The 15,056-nt window shown below is 34.8% G+C and overlaps 1 pseudogene across 1 annotated transcript; it reads left to right on the top strand.

Moving 5' to 3' along the window:
- Positions 1–9,291: 9,291 nt before the first annotated feature.
- LOC107643615 (uncharacterized) lies at positions 9,292–12,032 on the top strand (annotated as a pseudogene). The gene is made up of 5 exons (XR_015883349.1): positions 9,292–9,548; positions 9,693–10,023; positions 10,184–11,059; positions 11,101–11,559; positions 11,593–12,032. The product of XR_015883349.1 is annotated as an uncharacterized LOC107643615 (transcript).
- Positions 12,033–15,056: the final 3,024 nt, after the last annotated feature.

Below are 15,056 nucleotides of genomic sequence, written 5' to 3'. Positions count from 1 at the left end.
CTATTGTTAGTTGAGATATGATAGATTCTTGTTGAGTTTTTCTAGTTGTTGCCAATTTTGATAGTGCATCCGCTCGGGTGTTTTGTTCCCGAGTTACGTATGTGATTTTTATTGAATGAAGTTGAGACATAAGTTCTTTAGCTATTGAATGGTATTTTTCTAATGACTGGTCTTTTACCTGGAACTGCACCGTTACCTGTTGCACGATTAGTTGTGAGTCGCAATATACTTGAAGGTGGGTAATGTTGAGGGATTGTGCCAGTCTGAGCCATGCGAGCAATGCCTCATACTCGGCTTGATTATTGCTCGCCTTGAATGTGAAACGTATCGATTGTTCGGTTTGGAGGTCCTGTTTGTTTGTGAGCAGTACACCTGCTCCGGATCCCTCTGAGTTTGAAGCGCCATCCACGTATAGTTCCCACACATGATCTTCCTCTGCTTGTTCGGCTAGTTCAACCACAAAGTCAGCCAAAAATTGTGCTTTCATGGCTGTTCTTGGTTCGTAGGAGATGTCGAACTCTGATAGTTCAATTGACCATTTTGTTAATCGTCCAGATGCCTCGGGTATTAGCAAAACTTGTCGTATTAGTTGGCTAGTCCTGACCACGATTGGATTGCTTTGGAAATAGTGTCGCAATCATCGTGCTGTTACTATCAGTGCGTATGCTAGCTTTTTCAATGGTGTGTATCAAAGCTCGGCGTTTTGCAATGTTTTGCTGACAAAGTAGACCGGGTGTTGCTGTCCTCCTATTTTTGTGACTAGGACCGAGCTTATTGCATTAGTAGAAATGGATAGGTAAAGTAGCAAGGGTTTACCTGGTTCTGGTTTTTGGAGAATTGGTGGAGATGAGAGGATTGACTTGAGCTTTTGGAAAGCTGCTTCACACTCGTGGTCCCATTTGAATCTTTGTTCTTTCTTTAATATGTTGAAGAAGTGTTGGGAATGTGTAGAAATTGCTGGGATGAATCTGGATAGGGCTGCGAGCCTACCATTGAGTCGTTGCACCTCCTTGATTGTTTGAGGGTTCCTCATCTTTATTATTGCGTCACATTTTTCTTGGTTGGCCTCTATTCCTCTGGATGTCAACATAAAGCCGAGGAATTTTCCTCCTCTTACCCCGAATGCGCATTTTTCGGGATTTAGTCGCATATTATGCTTCCTTAGTTGTGTAAAGATTTCTTTGATATCTTCTCCGTGGTCTTTGGGTTGTTTTGTTTTGATGACTATGTCATCGACGTATACCTCGAGATTTCGCCCTATTTGTTTGTTGAAAACTTTATCCATAAGTCGCTGGTAGGTGGCACCTGCATTCTTTAGTCCAAAAGACATTACTTTATAACAATAGTTCCCCATTTCAGTGATAAATGTTGTTTTATCTTGATCTTTGGGGTGCATCAGGATTTGATTGTATCCTGAATATGCATCTAAAAAACTCAAAACAGTGTATCCTGACGCATTATCTACTAGTTTGTCAATGTAGGGGAGGGGGTATGCATCTTTGGGGCATGCTTTATTTAGATTTGTAAAGTCGACGCACATGCGCCATTTACCTGATACCTTTCTTACCATTACTACATTTGATAACTAGGTTGTGAAGCGTAGTTCTTTGATGAAGCCGGCATCTAAGAGCTTCTGGGTTTCTTGTAGGCAGGCCGACCTTTTTTCGTTTCCCATGTTTCGTTTCTTCTGTGCTATAGGTCGGACCTTCGGGCCGATCTGTAGTTTGTGGCAGATAAAGTCTGGGTCGATCCCTGACATGTCGGCAGGGGTCCATGCGAAGAGGTCAGTATTTTTTCGTAGAATTTTTGTTATTTGTTCTTTAATATCTGCAGGCAACGAATGGCTAACGTAAGTGACATGATCATTATTAGAATCTAAAATCACCTTCTCAAGGTCGTCGGTCGGTGAAGGTCAGTCTTGTCGGTTTTTGCGAGGATCGAGGTCGGCGATCTCGGATATGTTTGACACCTGAAGGGTCTCCTGTTGTTTCATTCCTTCTGTGTTTCCTGCTGTTTTGATTTTTAAGCTCTCATTATAACATCGTCGAGCTTGAATTTGATCTGAGTAGACGGTTGCTGTTTTATCGTCATCTGCCTGAAATTTGACACAGAGATGGACAGTGGACACAATGGCACAAAAAGAGTTTAATGATGGTCTACCGAGGATTATGTTATAAGGGCTCAGGCAGTCGACGACCAGGAACAGGATGTCTTTTGTTCTACAAAGGGGGTGGTCTCCTATTGTCGTTTGCAACCAAACGCTCCCTAGGATGGAAACTCGTTCCCCAGAGAAACCAACCAACTCGCCTGAAGATGGTTGTATTGTTTTTATGCTGAGCTTCATTTTTTGGAAGGTGGAGTAGAAAAGGACATCCGCACTGCTTCCTGGGTCTAAGAGTACTTTTCGGACTTGGAGGTCTCCTGCTTGTATTGATATCACTATAGGGTCGTCAAGGTTGATGGTCTTGGGCTTATGATCATTCTGATCGAACGTTATCGTCGGTGTAGCCGGTTGTTTTGTGGTAGTTTCTCGGTATAGAACCTGCAGGAATTTTTGAAAACCAGAGTAAAGCAGCCCCATCTAAATAAGTAGGAAAGGAACGACAAAGTACAGGGTCCGAGGCACCGTTAAAGAACATCATGGATTGAAACATTTTAATGTGCACTCGGGGATCACCGAATCCTTCATAGGGTTTGAGTCTTGTTGGAAGTACGAAATTTTCTGGCATCTTGACGTTCATGACTTCCTTGGAGAAGGGGTTGTCTAGTGTGAGCTTTTCTTTCGGAGGAGTGATCTCCACGAACTCGGATTCTCGAGTGTGGAGGGAATTCCCATTAGGAGCTTTGGACGATTGTTTAGATATTTTCCGGACCTCTGCTTGGAGGCTCGCAATCATGGCCATTAGCTCCGCTTGGGAAGGTGGCGACGCTCCGTTGTCCGTCATTGAGCGGATAACCTGCTAAACAGAGAAGAGAAGTTGTAGAAAATTGAGTGGGGTTAGTTTCTCAGGACTAAGGAGGGCCCTACGATGGGCGCCAAATGTTCCGCGCTGGGATTCTTTCTCCGAGCTATGACTCGAGCGAGTGCTTCTTCGGCCTGTTGCTTAGTGCTCAAAGAGAATTCCTCGGGATTTCGTTAACGTCGGCATGGGACCTGCAAAAAGGACTCTGACGCCCAAGTCAGTAGGTTTCTTAAGAATATGAAATGCTTTGTGAAAATAAAATTGGTATGTGATTTCTTAGCGTAGCTCAGTATTGTGGGATATGACTTAGCTACACTTGGGGTTGCAGCTTGTTTATATAGACTTTCGGGGACTGAGCTTTGTAACGGCATAATGGACGAATTGTCCGGATCCTTGGGTTTGTTTTTTGTATATCTGTTGTCATCCGGTTATAGCGCAGAGATCCTTGCGAATGGATATGAAAAGATGTTTTCGGTTGCACTTAATGCTCGGTCAATGATTCTTTAGCCGAGCTTATCGGTATGGTACAGTGACAAATTGATATTGATATTAATTAATTAATTAATTAATAATAATAGAAATAATAATAATAATAGAAAAGGTCCTAAACAGCACATTGCTTTTAAGTTGGGAACCGGTTCAATTGGCTACTTCAGATAGTGAGCAATTCGAGGCTGAATGAAGTTGTCAGAACTGCCACCATCGAGAAGAATGCGGACGGTTGTGCCTACAATCGACCCCAGAAAAGTAGATAGTACATTTGCCAGAAGTGCCATGATAAGCTTGTAATGACAAATGATGCAAAGTTGGAGAATCATCCGACGGAAGGTGGAATAGGTTCGGCGACAACAGAGGAGGAAACATCGCCATCCGGTTCATCCACCTGCAGAATCATGTATTGGCGATTCGGACATTTGTGCTTCCATGAGAATTTATCGTCGCAAGTAAAGCACAACCCCTTTTCCCGTCGCAGTTGCATTTCTGCTGCCGACAATTTCTTCACTGGTGGCAGAGGCTTAGTTGGAGGAAACGGAAGGAGAGACGGCAATGCAGATTTAGTTGACATAAGTGAAGGAGATGATGAATTGGACGGAGAGGTCCGCATCGATGAGGAAGGCACCCTTGCTTTTTATCGTGCAACCGAACTCTGTAACAGGTAGCGCTCGTCAAATGAACGAGCCAGTGATGCAGCTCGTACCAAGGAAGTAGGAGACTGGGAGATGACATCACGTCGGACCTCAGGTTTAAGACCATCAATAAAGAGGATCAGACCAGATCCAAACTAGCGTATGAAATGATTATGGTCTATCTAGTATAGTATGATCGATCAAGTCATTCAGTAAAGTCTCTTAGCTGGGTCTTTATGAAATTCTATCTATTAGCAGGTCGATGTATATTGATCCTGAGAAATGAGTTCTTCCCTTTGTGCATCTTTCTTTTCCCATGTCTTTCTTTGTTGGTAAACCCAACCAGCGATTGACAACAAACAAATCTCCTTCCTAGAGCAAGGAGCGGAACTACAGTACAGAGATTCCACCATGCCTCAACTGGCCCCCTTGACTTATTTCACACAATTCTTCTGCTTCTGCCTTTTCTTCTTTACTTTCTATATTCTCATCAAGGTCTTTTTCCCATATGATTGGGAAGCAAAAGTGTATTGCTTCTATATTACAAAACCTTTATTGCGGACAATTCTTTCTAGTTTATAACGGGCCTTGTTTTACTATTTTTTTGTACGCCTTGGATTCACCCTGTACCACTTTTTTTCTCTTTATCAATTCTTTGATCTTTCCCTGTTCCCATTGCTCCCGAATACTAGCCATTCCTCTGGTGAATCCAACTCCATAGTGGGTGTGGGTTCACACGAAGGTTCGAGCTCGGGTTGGACCTCTTTCGACCTCGACGTTTTAGCGGAAGAGGAAGATGAGATTGCCCGCCCCCGCCCCCTTCCTCAGCTCGACCTGGATACAGAGGATGACCACATATATAAGGTTGTAGACGCAATAAATAGGAGGTGCGGGAAAGAAGAGACTCAGATAATCGATAAAGCTCAGACTTTACTTGAGCGGAAGGGCATTATTCTCACAGACGATGAAAAAAAAAAGATGTTTCGTCCGCAATGAAGATGGCTCTGTACGATACTTGGGAAAGCGACATAGATACACGTTTGGAAGATTTTATAAAAGTGAAACGCTTCTTAGGGAAAAGAAGTTGTTCCGTGCACACGTTATATTTTAAAAAAGAAAAACATATTTTTAAAAAGATTAAGATATCAATAATTAAAAAAAATAAAAAATAAACATAATTCTATAATTCTAATTGCCATAAATATTATACTAACATTGATAGTGGTAAATTGATATTAATATCAATAATTAATTTCTATAATTATTTTTGTACTACTAATTGCTATAAATATGATACTAACATTAACAGTGGTAAGTATATAGTGTTTCTTTTGCGATTTGTGAGTCTAAATCTAACAAGCAAAGCATTTTTTTTCTAATTTGTTATTCTTCTTTGATTCAGCAATTGTTTCCAAGTAGTTTTGTAGGTCTTGTTCAAGTCTCATTCCCTCCACGCTTTCTACGTTTGTCCAAAAATATTCGAAGTGTAGCATCTAATAAGATTGATTTTTCTCAATTTTGAAAAATTCGTTCAAATTTGAAGATGCAATTTCAAAGATTGGTACTATATTTAAATTTTCTTCTCTTAAATTTTTTTATTAAAATAATTTTATAACATACTCTCATTGAGGAAAGTTTTCTAGGATTTTTAAACCCTAAAGAAAATTCTAAAAAACTCTAAAAAATCATAAAAATACCCTAAAAACCCTGAACAGCCAAAAAAATCCTAAATGTCCTAGAAAAGCATAAAAATCTTAGAAAAAACCCTAAACAAACCCTAAAAATCCTAGAAATCCCTAAAAAACTCCAAAAATTCTAGAAAACCCTAAAAATCTAGAAAATCATAAAAAAACCTTAGAAAACCCAAGAAAAAGCTGAAGAACACTAGAAAACTAAAAAAATCCTAAAAAACCCTAAAAACCTAAAAAAATCCTGAAAAATATTAGAAAACCCTAAAAATCCTAGAAAATCATAAAAATCCTAGAAATTTTTAAAAAACTCTAGAAAATCTTAGAAATCTCAAAAAAATCCTAAAAACTTTAGAAAACCTTAAAAATTCAAAAAAACTCTGAAAAACACTAGAAAACTCTAAAAAACCATAGAAAACTCTAAAAAAGCTCCTAAAAATCCTAGAAATTCCTAAAATCCTTAGAAAACTCGAAAAAACCTAAAAATTCTAGAAAACCATAAAAATCCTGAAAACCGTGCAAAATCCTAAAAATTCTAGAAAACCCTAAAAAATCTTAGAAAACAAAAAAAACCTAAAAATCCTAGAAAACCAAAAAAATCCTAGAACACCCTAAAAAATCCTAAAAGTCCTAAAAATCCTACAAAACCCTAAAAAAGCCTAGAAAATCATAAAAAACTCTAGAAAACCCAGAATACCCTAAAAAACCCTAAAATCCTTAGAAAAGCAAAAAAATCATAGAAAAATTTAAAAAAAACTCTAGAAAACCCAAGAAAATTCAAGAAAACCCTAAAAACCCTAGAAAACTCTAAAAAAAATCATAAAAAACTCAAAATCCTAAAAATCCGTGAAAAACTCAAGAAAACTCTAAAAAACTCAAAAAATCCTGTAAATCCCTAAAAACCCTAGAAAACTTTAAAAAACCCTAGAAAACTTTAAAAAACCGTAGAAAATCATAAAAACCCTAGAAAACTATAAAAATCCTAAAAAACCCTAGAAAACCATAACAAACCCTAAAAACCCTAGAAAACTCTAAAAAACCAAAAAAATCCTGATAACCATAAAAATCCTAGAAAACTTAAAAAATGATAAAAAAAAACCCCTAAAAAATCTAAAAAAATCCTAGAAAACCCTAAAAAATCTTAGAAACCCCTAAAAAAAACTCTAAAAACCTTAGAAAACCCTAGAAAACCCAAAAAATCCTAGAAAACCCTTAGAAAATACTTAGAAAACCCTAAGAATCCTAGAAAACGCTAAAAAAATACTAAAAATCCCAGAAAACCCTAAAAACCCTAGAGAACGTTAAAAAAATTTAAAAAAACTATAGAAAACCCTAGAAAAACTTTACGGTTTTTGGGTTTTTAGGGGTTTTAGGGTTTCTATGGTTTTTAGGATTTTCTAGGATTTTTTAGGGTTTTCTAGGGTTTTCAAGAGTTTTTTTACAGTTTTCTATGATTTTTATTATTTTCTAAGATTTTTAGGGTTTTTTTTACGGTTTTTAGGGTATTTCGGGTTTTTTATGGTTTTGTAGGGTTTGTAAGAATTTTTACAAATTGTTAAGGTTTTCTAGGCTCTTTAAGGTTTTTTAGGGTTTTCTTGGATTTTCAGTGCTTTTTAGGAATTTTTAGGGTTTTCTAGGATTTTTCCAGAGTTTTTTAAAGTTTTCTTGAATTTTTATGATTTTCTAGGGTTTTCAGGATTTTTTAGGGTTTTCTATGATTTTTAGGAGTTTTTATGGTTTTTTAGGGTCTTTTAGGATTTCTAGGGTTTAGGATTTTCTAGAATTTTAAAAGTTTTCTACGGTTTTTAGGATTTTTTTTAGGATTTTCTAGGATATTTAGGATTTTTTTTTGTTTTCTAGGATTTTAGAGTTTTCTAGGATTTTTAGTATTTTTTAGGGTTTTCTAGAATTTTTAGAGTTTCCTAAGATTTCTAGTTCTTTTTAGTATTTTCTAGGGTTTTTTTATGGTTTTCTATGATTTTTAGGATTTTCTAGGGTTTTTTTATGTTTTCTAGTGTTTTTCCAGAGTGTTTTAAAGTTTTCTAGAATTTTTATGATTTTCTAGGGTTTTTAGGATTTTTTTAGGGTTTTTTTAGGATTTTTAGTGGTTTTTTAGGATTTTTAGTGATTTTTTTAGTGGTTTTTTTAGGGTTTTTTTAAGATTTTTCTAGGGTTTTACGACAAACAATATTGTTTCTTACAAAAGATACAACGATGTTAGCATTATCATTGTGGATTGAAATTAGTTCCACCCACTTTAAAACATAGTCAACCATTAACAAGATGTAAAAAAATCCATTTGAACTAGAAAATGGTCCCATAAAATCAATATATCCCAAACCAACATGTTAGGACATTTTATCACTTTGGGATGTATTTTCAAATTTTTGACATTGATGCAAGATTAACAAAAATGGTTTGCATCTTTGAATAATTTGGGCCACCAAATTTACAATCTAATATCTTCCTAGTAGTTTTTTGAAGTTAAAGTGGCTTTCAATTTCAAATGAGTGGCGAAATTGAAGAATGAATTAGAATTTAGTTTTTCACGCACACTTTTGAATTATTTGGTCTCCACATCTCCACAACTAAAATCATCCTAAATACAATATTTAAAATCCCTCTTCAACTTATCTTTTTAATGTTTTGAAAAATTTGGAGGAAAGATATGGGATACCAAATAATTTGTAATAGGTGCAAACTATGGAGTATTATGAGATATTGCATGCAGATTATAAAAGAGGGAATGAATCAATTAACACGTCTATAAAATTGATAGTTAAAAGTCGTTAGATAATAATTTAGTTAAACATGTCAAATCATCTAACGATTTTCAAATAATTTGTTAAAAATATTAGGGAAAAGTATAATTTTTGTTCTTAAAATTTGTTAAAAATCTAAAAAATACTCCTAAATTTTATTTTGTTTTAATTTTGTCCCAAAAATTTTTTATTTGCATCAAATATATCTCTGGTGGCTAATTTTTCAAAAAAAATTTAGGATGAATTTAGTAATACACAAAAATAACTTTCTATACAAGCAAAGAGACATAGGTGTCATGCATTATTACTGAATTGGTTCTAAATTTTTTAAAATTTTTGAAAATTTAACTATCAATAGCATATTTAATGCAAATAGAAAAACTTCAAAAATAAAATTAAAACAAAATAAAAATTAAAAATATTTTAAAATTTTTTAACAAACTTCAGAAATAAAAAATATACTTTATTATTATTATTATTATTATTATTATTATTATTATTATTATTATTATTATTATTATTATTATTATTTTGGAAGGAATTGCAATATTATATATTTGCATGTGCAAAGGTTGCGTTGTCAGTGTATAAGCCCAGCCCATATGAAAAAGTTAGCCTCTACCCTCTATTCCTCCAACGGCTAGCTTATTCCAACCGTTCAGATTTGTTGACCGTTTAAATTCCCAGACTCAAATTTAAATTCTCGTTTGGAAAATATACACGTTACAAATTATATCCCAGTCGAGAATTTCTCAAATCTTCCTCCTCCTTCTTCTTCGTCACTATCATTCTGTTCCTACTCAATTCGTGGCCATGCCTTCTAACAACAAGTCCTTGCCATCAGTGGCATCAAATTCAAACCCTAGCCCAGCCCTAGAAGAAGTTCAGAAATCAGCAACCCTATGAGGAAGAGTTTTACCGGAAACCCATTCTCTATGCCCTCCCTAGTCGCAAACCCTACTAGTTCTAGATCCGTTTTCCCCAACACTCCCGCCAACAGTCCTTCAGGTTCCTTTCCTTTTTTCCTTTCCCTCTTTTAATTTTTTTTCCGCTCCTATTTACTTATTACTGGTTGTTTGAAATGTGCTTAGATTTATGTTCAAAAGATTTTTAATTTTCAATTTGTGGTTTTGGACTTTTGGTATCCTGTAGATTTTCAGGTAAGGAACAGTGTTGCGGGCAGAGAAAGAGGGGGGGGGGGTCTTTGCGGTACGTTGATGACAAAGAAAATGGGAAAGATCAGACATTGAAGCCCGGGAAGGTTCGATCACCAGCTGCTTGCTTGAAGGGCTCAAAGAATTTCATGTCTCCGACCATCTCTGCTTCCTGCAAGATTATTGAATCTCCGAGGAAAAAAGTGCTGATTGAGAGGAATGGGCCAGTTCAAGATTCTGTTCCATCTGCAGAGGCCAAAAACAACGTTCGCAAGGTAACTTTTGCAGAACCCTTGGAATGTGGTGGCTTGCAATCAAAGACCACCTTGATCTAGAAGAGAGAAAACCTGATTCTATATTTGATGGGGTTCCAAATTTTGAGGAATCACATAGTAGCCGCTCTAGTTTGACATCTGAGGAAGATTTGAGTGATGAAAGTGAAACTGTCCATGATATCAGTGTTCCTTTGGTTCCAAATAATGACACTGATTTGTCATTGAGGCTGAACATGATCTGAATGTTCCTTTGGTTCTAGAGGATGATAAAATTGAGACAGAACCTTCATTTGAAACTATCAAGCTTAGTCCTACCCCACCTCCAGCTTCATCTACAGCAACCATCTTAGCTCCTCTTGATGCCGATCCCTTGATGCCACCTTACAATCCTAAAACAAACTATCTCTTCCCTAGACCGCAGTTACAGAGGATTCTCAGTCCGAAGAAGCTTCACAGAAAGAAGCAGAGGAGGTCTCTTCGGATGAGGCAGTTATGGAGGAAGGAAAGCCAAAGTTCTGATGAACCAAGTCCTGCAGAGGGAACCATTGAAGCCAACCCTAAGCGCCGCTTCTCTATGAAATAATTGGCTTTGGTCTGATTATTCTCCTCTCATTTGCTGTTCTCTCCATCTCAGTCATCAATTCTCCGGTGGTTCATCATACATGTATGAGGCTTATGAAGCGTCTCAACTTTCAGATTTTGCAAGGGCCAACTTTGATCAATTCACCCAGTTTGCAAAAGCAAAATTCGATTGTTTAGCTCAGAGTGGAATCCGGTTTATTAAGTCCTTAACGATCTGAGCTGATATCCAAAGTTAGAGGACTACAAATTCATAGTTTGGCCCAGTTGCAATACTACAACTTGACCGTTGTGCCGGATCATGTTGTGGTTAATCAGTACCATGTATTTCGTAGGGGCAAAAATGAAGTTGTTGATGCCGAGATTGATGCTGAAAGTGCTTTAGATGCTCCACAACCAGAGCAGTCTTTGCAACTGACTGAAGCGGGAAATTCAGATGCAAAGCAAGAACAAGAAGGCAACGTTTATTTCAATGTTGAAGGTGTTTCAGAATTGGATGAAGTACTTAAGGGCTAAGCAGGAATTACCAGAGCAGGTAGGCTTTGCAACTGGCTGAAGCAGAAATTTCAGAAGCAATGCATTTACAAGAAGAGGATGCTCACTTCTTCAGTTTTTTCTTACCTCTTTCACTAGGAGATGGTGCCAGGTTCAATATTGAAAAACCAAGTAACGAAGGTCTAGAGAATTTGCCTAGTTTAGTCTCAGGAGTTGAAAAAATTTATGCAACAGTAGATGCTGCAATCACCAGGAATGAAAGGAGATCTGAAACAACTGACATAACTCCACGTATGATGCTATATTTGCTGCTCTGTGGAGGTGCACTTATAATTGCTCTTGTATCTTTCAAGTTTTCAAGGAAAGGTAAAATCGGAAGCAAAAGGGTCACCAGATCTGTGGAGCAACCTTTGATTGGTAAGGAGTTGCATGCCAACAACTTCATTGCAAACTCTGAACAAAAAGCAAATTTCTCCAGAGAAGTCATCTCTCAGGAATGGACCCACAGAAATGGACGTGCTTGAACTTGAAGAGCATATTGCCCTTCAGAAATGAGCAGCTTTCAGCAGGGTTTCATCCCAAACCAGTCGGATGAAGATCATAGCGTAGAGAAGAAGCGCAAGAAGCACTATAGGAGAGAATCTTGGGCCTCTTCAGACTATTCCATGGGTTCGACATCATCCTATGGAAGCTTAATATTGTACGAGAAAATTCCAAGCAAGCAGGTATGTATTTTATTTCCCTTTATTTTATTGTCACAAAACCTAACAAAACATGTATCTTTCATCCACTATAAATTTGTTTCTTATAAAAACTCTAAAAACACTATTCATGGATCGGATCCGTATTTATTCGAATTCGATCTGAAAATTGCGGATATGGATCCGATTCGCAAGACTTTCGGATCGGATCAGCACACTAATCGGATCGCATTGCGAATTTTTTGTTGGTATCTGCATATCTGTGTATCCGCAAAAATAAAGAAATAATAAGTAAATATTCTTTTTATGTTTTATTTCAACTAATAATTATCATATATATGCTGTATTATTCTAATTTATTATTTAAGAGTAAACATATTTAAAAGAATGGAAAAAACGAATTTTATTGATATTTTTTTAATTTTAGAAATATTTTTGTGTTTTGCGGATATATCCGATATCCGATCCTCAAACATCCAACCTTAAAAAACTACGGATATTGCAAAATTTCGATCCGATCCGCGTTCAAAACCCTAAAAACCCTAAAAAACCATAATAAAATCCTAAAAAATCCTAGAAAACTCTAAAAAACTAGAAAACCCAAAAAACCCTAAAAATCCTAGAAAACCATATAAACCCTAGAAAGCCATAAAAACTAAAACCATAAAACCCGAGAAAACTTTAAAAAACTCTAGAATACCCTAAAAAACCCTAAAAAATCATAAAAATCCAAAAAAAACCCTAAAAACCTAAAAAACCCTAGAAAGCTATAAAAAACTAAAAACTCTAAAAACCTTAAAAATCCTAGTAAATCGTAAAAAAAAATCCTAAAAATCCTAGAAAAACCCTAAAAAACTCTAAAAAACTCTGGAAAACCCAGAAAAATCCTAAAAAAATCTTAAAAAACCCTAAAAACCCTAGAAAACCATAAAAATACGAGAAAACTTTAACAAAACCCTAAAAACCCAACCCAAAAAAATCCTAGAAAATCCTAAAAAACCTTAAAAATCTAAGAAAACCAAAAATCCTAGAAAATCATAAAAACACGAGAAAACTTAACAAAATCCTAAAAACCTAAACCCTAAAAAAACCCTAAAAACTCGAGAAAACCCTAGAAAACTCTAAAAAACCCTAGAAAACCATAAAACCCGAGAAAACTTTAAAAAACTTTAGAATACCCTAGAAAACCCTAAGAAATCCTAAAAACCCTAAAAAACCCTAAAATTCCTAGTAAATCGTAAAAAATCCTAGTAAATCCTAGAAAACCCTAAAAACCCTCGAAAACCATAAAAATCTTAGAAAATTTTAAAAAAATCTAGAAAACTCTCGAAATCCCAGAAAAATCCTAAAAACCCAAAAAAATCATGAAAAACACTAGAAAACTCTAAAAAACCTTAACAAACCCTAAAAACCGTAGGAAATCCTAAAAATCCTAGAAAACCATAAAAAAACTGTAAAACCCCTAGAAAACCCTAAAGTCCCTAGAAAACTTTTAAAAACTCTAGAAAACCCTAAATAACCCTAAAAACCCAAGAAATCCGAGAAAACTTTAAGAAACCCTAGAAAAGCCTAGAAAAACCTAAAAAACCCTAAAAATCCTAGAAAATCCTAAAAACCCTTAAACCCTTAAACCCTAAACCCTTAAAAAGCATAAAATTCCTAGAAAACCTTAAAAATACTAGAAAACCCCTAAAAAAATCTAAAAAACCATAAAAAAAACCCTACAAAATCCTAAAAACTCTAGGAAATCCTAGAAAACTCTAGAAAACTATAAAAAATCCTAGAAATTTTTAAAGTTTTCTAAGAATTTTATTGTTTTCTAGGATTTTTTAGGGTGTTCTAGGGTTTTCTATGGTTTTTAGTATTTTTAGGATTTTTTAGAGTTTTCTAGGATTTTTTAGGATTTTTTGGATTTTTATGATTTTCTAGGGTTTTTAGGGTTTTCTAGAGTTTTTTAAAAGTTTTCTAGGATTTTTATGCTTTTCTAGGACTTTTAGGATTTTTTTTGGGTATTATGGGTTTTTAGGGTTTGTTATAGTTTTCAAGGGTTTTTTTAGACTTTTGTAGGATTTTTAGGGCTTTTAGCATTTTTTTGGTTTTCTAGGGTTTTTTAGAGTTTTCTAGTGTTTTTCAGGATTTTTTTGGATTTTCTTAGTTTTTCGGATTTTTCCGGAATTTAAGGTTTCTAGAGTTTTTTAAAATTTTCTAGAATTTTTATGGGTTTCTAAAGGTTTTAGGGTTTTTTCGTATTTTTCAGGATTTTTTTTTATTTTTAGTGTTTTTAGGCTTCCTAAAAAACCCTAGAAAACCCTAAAAAATGCTAAAGGTCCTAGAAAACCATAAAAAACCCTAGAAAACAAAGAAAATCCTTCAATTTTAAAAACCGAAAGAAAATCCTAAAAAACCCTAGAAAACTATAAAAAAAAAACTCCTAAAAACCGTTGAAAACCCTAGAAAACCCTAAAATCCTAGAAAACCTCGAAAACTCTAGAAAACTATATAAAAAATCCTGAGAAACTCTAAAAAACTCTAACAGACCATAAAAACCTTAGAAAACTAAAAACCCTAAAAATCGTAGAAAACTAAAAGCAAAAAAAAAAAAAACCAAAAAAATCCTAAAAAATCCTAGAAAACTCTTTTAAAGCCCTAAAACCCCAAGAAAATCCTAAATATTCTAGAAAACTTTAAAAAACTCTGGAAAACCATAAAAAATCCTAAACACCCAAAAAATTCTAAAAAACTCTAGAAAACTCTAAAAAATCTTAAAAACCATAGAAAATCCTAGAAAACCATAAAAAAAACCCTAAAAATTCTTAAAAACGCCTAAAAAACGTAGAAAACCCTAAAACACCCAAAAATCCCAATAAAAAATCCTAAAAAACTCTAAAAAATCTTAGAAATCCCTAAAAAACCATAAAAACCGTAAAAATAATAAAAAATCCTAAAAGCCCTAAAAATCCTACAAAACCATAAAAAAAATCGTAAAAACCCAGAATACCCTAAAAAAACCCTAAAAGCCCTAGAAAACTCTAAAAAATCCTAAAAACCCTAAAAATCGTAGAAAAATCCTAAAAAATCCTAAAAACCATAAAAAAACCGTAAAAACTCTAGAAAACTTTAAAAAATTCTAGAAAACTCTAAAAATCCTAGAAGATCCTAAAAAACCCTAAAAATTCCTAAAAAACTAATAAAATTTTAGAAAACTTTCTAAAAACTCTAGAAAACCCTAGAAAACTCTAAAAAAACTTTAAAAAATCCTAAAAACTAAAGAAAACCCTAAAATCGCTAGAAAAACATAAAAATCCTAGAAAA

This window comes from Arachis ipaensis, chromosome B5 (genome assembly GCF_059453495.1).
Source record: "Arachis ipaensis isolate K30076 ecotype BB chromosome B5, ASM5945349v1, whole genome shotgun sequence".
Classification (NCBI taxonomy): Eukaryota; Viridiplantae; Streptophyta; class Magnoliopsida; order Fabales; family Fabaceae; genus Arachis; species Arachis ipaensis.
This window is presented reverse-complemented; position numbering and strand designations above follow the sequence as displayed.